Raw genomic sequence first — 7,726 nt, 5'->3', positions numbered from 1 at the left:
TTTGCTGGGGACACGCGGATAATGTCGCACACCATAGCAGTAGTCACCGGCAAGAAACCATTCATAAGATCCGCCTCACTATGAAGAGTAGAGAAAAGACATTCTGGCGGAGGAGGACTATCAGGCGGCAAACCGTCGCTAATACAGTACCCACCAAACTATTAGGTACACCCTAATACCTAATAAGTGAACGATACCGTAGCGCCATGGGGGTTAATCCTACAACAATTTTGTGTGTGTAAAAAATGTAGATCATCATTAGATCTACTCAGAAATAAAAGAAAAAAAATCTAGCCCAAGCCGTTCGGGTAGTATTTGCACTTTTTCTAAGACACGTAGTGCCATAAGAATGCACTGAAAAAAGGGGGTGTACCTAATAGTTTGGTGGGTACTGTATGTCAAGCCCCTCTCGTAATTTGGAAATCTTCGATGAGAAAAACTCGTTGAAGGTCACAGCAAGGTCAGAGGAAGAAGTGTGCTTCGGTAGCGACAATTTTTTCGATCTACCCATCAGACTGTAGACTAGTTGATAGAGTGGCTTACAACCAGTATGAAAAACATACTACTAATAGTATGAAACATATAATGTACTAATAACAATTTCGTCCTGAATTTCAATCGACATCGTCGCAAACTGGAGCTCCTGTTTCGGTATTTTAACTGGCGTCTGCAAGAGAGCAGGAGTGCTTGTTGCCGCAAAATGTGCACAACGAGTGTCTAACCTAGTGTTCAGGAAGCAGTTCGACAATGCCTTTTATTTCACTTTAAGCTGTCGTCTGTTTATAGACGAGATGCGGAAACAGGGCTTTTTCTGAATTTTATTAAATCATGACGTGGCTAAAGCTCTTTTAGAATTTCTTAACTCCAATAAAAGTCCCCACTCTACGACAACCCCTCCACTCGATGTATACGTCAATTTGAAGACAGTTTTGGTTGAACAGTATAACAACGCCAATTTCCTTTCAGACGGGGACTAATACGTGACGATAGGAAGAAGCAACTCTAGAATTACACAAACACTGAAATCACTGAATCACTACTAGGCCGCCAAGCTGGCCGCGATTCTTACGAGACTAATTAGTGAGGTCAGCGATTTCTCGATCGTAAGAACCAAAGATTTTCAAGTTTTTTGTGCTGCCTTCGAGGACCGCCTGTTTTTTTTTTCTTTTTCTTTTTTTTTAAATGAAATTTGTGTCGAATAATCTAAAGAGATGAGTGAGCATGTTTTGGTTTTCTTTTCAATTAAAACTATTGCACGTATACCTTTTATGATTTCTCTTGTAAATAAATAAAAATCAGGTTTCACGCTAAGAAAAGAAAGCAGCGTTCTGCGTTCCCTTTAACCAATTTCTAATTTAGTTACACTAATATGTACATATACCATAGAACAGCCAAAATTTGAGGACATCGGAATTTGAACGTTCGGATACGCTACCACTGAGCAGAGTCCTCACAAGACGCCTAGGTTATGAACGAAGTTTAACACTAATTTATTGGGTATAAGGTCCATCAGTTAAAGTAGTCCATATACCTGCATAAATATTGGTTGAAACAGCTGAAGGACGAGTTCCAGAACAATGTTAGTTCCATTTGGTTGACTGGCATTCATTGGATGGAATTCGGTTCACCCTTCTATTGTCCAGCAGTTTTAACCTGCTGGATCAAATGAAAAATCTAGACCAGAAAAAAGAAAGCCCTTTGAAAGCTGGATGAAATTAAGGATTGCCATAAAGAAATGAGACTGAAAATGACAGCAGACGTCGGGTGCGGCAGCGATGAGGAATTCCATCATCACCCAATCAAACATCCGATCCCTTCAGCAGTTGAAATAAATCATAATCGTCGTTACTGGGATAACCTATCGAATGCAGATTGTGGATGAGTTTTAGGACACAGCGCAAGTAACATCAAGTTTCATTAACGACAATCTTGTCATCACCGAAGGATATGTTGGGAATCGCCTAGCCCGTAATACCGACGTCATTAGAAACCTAAAATTATGGCTTTAAATGACAATCTGTATGTTGAGAGTCACCTAGCCCTAAGTAACGACATCATCGGAAACCTGAAATTCTGGCTTTAAATGACAATCTGTTTTTTTTTTTCACAAAATAAAAAAAATACATGTCATTGGTTCTTAATTCTTAACCAACATTGATATATGGTACTTGGAGATGTCAACCAATCTGTCAGTACCGTGCCGTTCTGGTACAAATCATCGTATGCAACATCCCCGGTATCACTGGCTTTGTTGTGATTGCAGGTTGAATTAAATATCATATTCCCAAGGTCATTATTATCCAGAGTTTGTTGAGCTGCTGGCTAATGAATCGTTTAAGGGGATAAAATTTTAATTTGAAATTGTTTATTTTCGAATAAATTGACAAGTTCTCTCCACAAAGGAATGGGAAATAGATCCAAGTTCAGCTTTTTGTTTCTTCAGTCGAAACGCACGTAGTAGTGGTCGCTATTCAGAGAGTCGGTCGTAAGGTCCCTTTTTTCAAGGTTTAAAAATTTCATGACAATGGATGCATCTCTTTTCTCTCATGCTCCACAAACAAATTAGACCTAACAATAAGAAATCATCACCATTTAAAAAAACATAATTTCGTTGATCGCTATTAATATGTATACAAGCGCTGTTTGGTACCGAGGGGGAAACACCAGAAGCAACAGCACCAGCCGCAAAGGGTGAATTCATCTTCCAAAAGACCAACCTATTCATAGAAAGCTAACATGTAAACCATTTAATTAGAAGAAATCGTAAAGACAAACTCTGCATTTTAGACAGCCTCCAATGATGATCACTTAAAAATATATATTTCATTTAAGACAAGAAAAAAATACGTTCACAATTCTGCAAGATAAAATAAAATATTTCTACCTTGCTGTGGTTTATGAGCTCCGTTTTGGACAAAAGTTTGCCCGCTTTTATTCGGGGAATTTGTTTGAGCATTCGATGTGTGCGGATATTGTGCTGCTGGTGCTGATGTATATGGTGCTGGCGGAGCTATTTAGGCAAAACTTTAATTTAATTTAAATCCGTTTAAAAATTTTTTTTTTTTTTAATTCACCTTGAGTGTATGCCGGTGGATTTTTTCAGTGTTCCATTGCTTAAATACTTTATTACTGACGAGTAATTCAAAATTCAATTGAAATAAGAGAAAGTCGAAATACTGAAACAAGTTACAGGACGAGATGTATACTTTATACGTTAAAATTGTTAACTCTCTACTTATCAGTGCCTTATCAAATAACCTCAAAACGCTTTCTTTTGGTCCGGAAGCCGAGGGGTTTTTCCTTATAGATTGTTTCTACTATTTATTAAGGAGATATTATAACCAAGTTTGATACGCTGAGTACAAAAAACCAATTCTATTCCGCTGAAAATGGTGCAATCTAGCCGTCAGACGCTCCTGAAGTCAGTGTGAAATACCGTAAACCCCAAAATCAATTCTACTGCCTGATTGATAGTGAGTAACAATATCAAATACCACACTATTTGATTAAAGCAAAATGCAAACCAGACCAGGGTGTGCAACAGCTTTTATTACGTGAAACCCGAAATCTTTTCTACTGAAAACTTATTTCACGATAAAATAAAGCATGAAACGCTCTATTTAATGGCAAACGACCAGACTAAATGAAATGGTGCAAAATTGCAACCAGACTGAGGTGTGTTAGGGCTGAATCCCGGGCCATGAAAACCCGGGTCACTGCCCGGGCTAAAGAAAGAAAACAACAAAATATGAACCCACCGAGGTATTTTTTGTTCGGGGCGTGCGCCGGGTCGCAACGCCGGGTCCGCGGTCCAAACCGAAGAGTGGCGCCATCTATTAGTAAAGAATATCATTATGATATCCGCTAGGATCTGCAGCAAAGTGTCAGGGGTTCGTTAAGTGTGAACACAGTCAATCTCCAAATAGACGTTGCCAAAAGTCACGTGACGCCACATTTAATCAATAAGATGATGCATTGAATACTCTCGACCATGCCTAGTAAATACATGGCAAGAAAAGTGTGTTTAAAAGCCAGGGGTATGGAGAGACCCCCAAACCTCTCTCTCCATACCCCTGACAAAGCTTCCACCAGATAAAGACCACCCACCATTTGATTATTTTTTTAAACCCTAGCAAAGATTTTCGCAAAATTCTCCCACCCCCCCCCCCCAAAAAAAATGGTCTGTTTGAGTGACGGACGGCTTGTTAAAACCAGGTGGTAATTTTGTTTAGTACAAGTTTCCTCCTGAGAAAAAATTTAACTGTGAAGAAACCAATAATCCAACTGTGGTTGATACACAAACATTGTTGCTCAAAAAGGGGCCAAGGCGGAAATAATTCTGTTAAGATTTATTACTGATAATTAATAAAAGATTATGTTATTTTCGGATGTCAAGCTCAACTAGTGGAGAACAAGGCATAAATGTCACTATGCTAGCATTTGTTAACTCAGCTGGTGATGCATTTCCACGAGTTTTCATATACCCAAGAAAGAAAATAAACCTTGACAAAATGGTTGACCTGCCCCAAGGATTCCTGCCATTGGCACACCAAAGTGGCTGGATGAATGATGATCTTTTTTTTAATTTCGCTGCAATATTTCAAGAAACAAGTAAACTGTTCACCGGATGATCCAATTCTATTAATATTGGATAATCGCATAAGCCATATATCGTATCCTGTTGTAGATTATTGCAGGAGTAAAGGAATAATTATCTTCACTTTGCCACCACACACATCACACGTATTGCAACCACTCGACATAGGATAATTTGGTCCGATGGAATTACCTTAAAAAGGAAAATCTTGAGTGGATGAGACTGCATCCTGAATAGAGAATTGGAAATTGTGATGTCCCAAAATTAACAAGAGGACCGTATACCCGGAGATTCAATCAACAAAACATGAAATCATCATTTTCTGCTTGCGGTATATATCCTTTCAATAGACACATAATTCCAGAAAATAGTTCGTCCCTTCATCAGTTAGAGATCTACCTGCAGGTTACTAAAATCAAACTACTTTGTTCCTTAAATGTCAATAATTAACGACCTGCAACTTTTAGCAGTGCCAACCGTAGCCGAAACAGCCCCATTAACAGAAAGTCAGCCAACAGATGTTAATCCCGAGTCATTTTACGATCATAATCTTCATCATTTGAGTAAAACTTTTTCTTTAATAACATTTTATACTAAACCTTATCTTAAAATCTTTCATTTTTTTCTTCTAGGTAATTTACCCATTGAAATTAACGCATCTCATGTGGCAGTGTGCCAAGCACCATTGAATATTGTGTCCAAATATTTTTTGGACGTTAATTGTTCTATTGGCAAAGTTACATTGACTTCATCTCAAACACCTCCTATGACTCTTTCGCCATCAAATGAAGGCCTTGTTCAATCTGTGCATCAAGATGACGTAAGATGCACAACAGAACGAAATCCTTCGACTTCAAATGATGCTCAGCGTCCATGTTTTACCAAAGAGCAAAGTTCATGTCAGCAATTAGCTACTCCGTTGACTTCCAATGGAGTACCTGGTACACCAGAGGAAGTTGTAACTCATCCAAGAGTAGCTCAAACTGGACCGATACTTTCAAAAAATATGAATAGAGGGGCTTCCCATGTCTTGACTAATCCCCCAAAGATTGCAAAACTTAAAGACATCTATTATGATTTGAAAGTGTTGAAAGAAACAAACCGGCTATTGAAGGAATCAATTTTGCGTCCAAAGAAAATGCAGAAAAAAGTAAGACATTATTTATGAAATTTTTCATTTTTATACTTAACTTAAGCGTTTTTTTGTATTTACTTTATTAGCAGGATTCAGGTAGAAAGGCAGCAGCGAAATTTAGACTTTCTGAAACTAAATCACAATAAGCTGCCAAGAAAACTAGGAATACAGTAAAGAAAACAAATGTGACGTGTTCGAAAACTAATGAGAAAAATATTTCTTCCAACGATGACTAAATCTCTCATAATCGAGTTCCCACTAATTCTACAACCAAACAACAATGAAACTTCGTTAAGTCAACCGCCAGCTCTTTTAAAATTTTGGCTTTTTTATTAACTTTTTTAGTCTTGATGGCTCTGCAAAGTTTTAACTCACTATTACCAATAGTTTTTGCTTGTATGGTACTCATTGTTTTCCTAATGATCAAGATAAAAAACTCCAGTCCATTGTAAACATTAAACTTCATTACAATAAAAATGTATCCAGAACATCGTTGTTTATGTTTACTGTTTTTATTACAGCCAGAAATGAAAAAGAATTGCCAAAACAAAGGCTATTTGACATACGAACCAGATGTCTGAATAACTTTCTCAAGTTCAGGAGGAATTGTTTTAATGAGTTCAGTGACGAATTCATCAGTGCACACATTATTCCAAGTTAATTAAATCTGTTCCCAAAGATTGTATTGATTGAAAACCTTCACATTTCCCATACTTCAATTCTTTATCATCTTAGACCAAACATCCTCAACGGGCATGACATCCCCAAAGTATTTGGGCCAATCAAGAAAAGTCATTCTTCCTTTATTGTCTTTACAAACTCCATCACTGCTTTACTGTGATGAACTGGAAATCAAGTTAAAAGATAATTGAAATAAATTTAACATCACATAAATATATTGCACTATTGCTGTTACCAATCATGAATATAAGTACAATTGGTTGTGATTGATCTTAAGCGCTCAAAGGTAAAATATTTTTTGTACGATCTCCTAATATGTTGCTGAATTGAACTTTTCACTGACTTGCAACAAAAGAGCCTTTGGAAGTAATGCTGAAACACAGCCCCAAACTAATACATTGTTACGCACTTCATCTCTTTCTGAGCCAAAATACAATGATATCTTGCCTTGATCATTGTAGATTCAAGTAGGTAACATATTAATGAAATGACAGTGAAATGACAAAAAAAGATTTTTGGCACTTCAAACAAAATATATCACCTAAAACGTTGGGTATCTACGTAGGCAACATCACTAACATAATTGTTTATATTTCTTATAAACAATATGGATAGCCCCATTTTCCCTTGTATTTTTCATTTCTTCGGTAATTTGTGGCCGAAACATTTTGTGTTTTACGGATTCACAATTTATATTTTCAAACAGAATTAGTTTTTCACCGTAGTTTTTATTTTATTGCTTAGAAATCGATACATCCATACTGTCACTTTAAATTGATTTAAAAATTAACTCCTCTCCTATATGCGGAGAATGGAACTTCGTCCAAAACGACCCCAGTATTGATGTCCCATATTGCCCCACAAAAACCACTCGACTCATTTTACTTACTACACCTAAACGGTAACAGCTACACGAAAAAAATCTTAACACAAAAAAAGGAGAATAAATTTCCTTTTCAATGTTTTTTTTTTTCTAACGGATTTAGAAAGTACCCTTTTTTGTGTTTTGTTTTTTTAAATGGGAGGGATTTCACTCAAAATGGGAAAAACCAGATTTTTGCCTCCATCTCCTAAACAAATTGTAAGATTTTAATAATTTTTTTTGTCAATGTGTGTAAAAACATTTTACATGTTTGTCTAAAAAAATAAATTTTCTTAAACAATGGAAACGCCAAAAACGGCGATGTCCCACCTAACCCCTGTCCCAAATAACCCGGTCTCCCCTACCTTCAGTGATGACACCGTTTATGCTTTGTCTTATATCAGCTTGTTTTTGTCTTTATCTTACCTCCAACACTTCACATTTATAAACC

General features: G+C 36.8%; 1 long non-coding RNA gene across 4 annotated transcripts; it reads right to left on the bottom strand.

Annotated features, from left to right (window-relative positions):
* Positions 1-1,987: 1,987 nt before the first annotated feature.
* On the bottom strand, positions 1,988-3,821 carry LOC124189938. 4 transcript variants are annotated; one of them, XR_006872722.1, is made up of 4 exons: positions 3,075-3,821; positions 2,885-3,010; positions 2,635-2,717; positions 1,988-2,568 (listed from the first exon to the last, which is right to left on the bottom strand). It is a non-coding gene; the product is annotated as an uncharacterized LOC124189938 (long non-coding RNA). The 4 variants fall into 4 exon arrangements; XR_006872719.1 differs by having other exon boundaries at positions 2,635-2,731; positions 3,075-3,819; XR_006872720.1 differs by having other exon boundaries at positions 2,651-2,731; positions 3,075-3,817.
* Positions 3,822-7,726: the final 3,905 nt, after the last annotated feature.

This window comes from Daphnia pulex, chromosome 3 (assembly GCF_021134715.1).
Source record: "Daphnia pulex isolate KAP4 chromosome 3, ASM2113471v1".
In the NCBI taxonomy this organism is placed as follows: Eukaryota; Metazoa; Arthropoda; class Branchiopoda; order Diplostraca; family Daphniidae; genus Daphnia; species Daphnia pulex.
The sequence above is the reverse complement of the archived record's forward strand: the minus strand, read 5'-3'. Positions and strand labels throughout refer to the sequence as shown.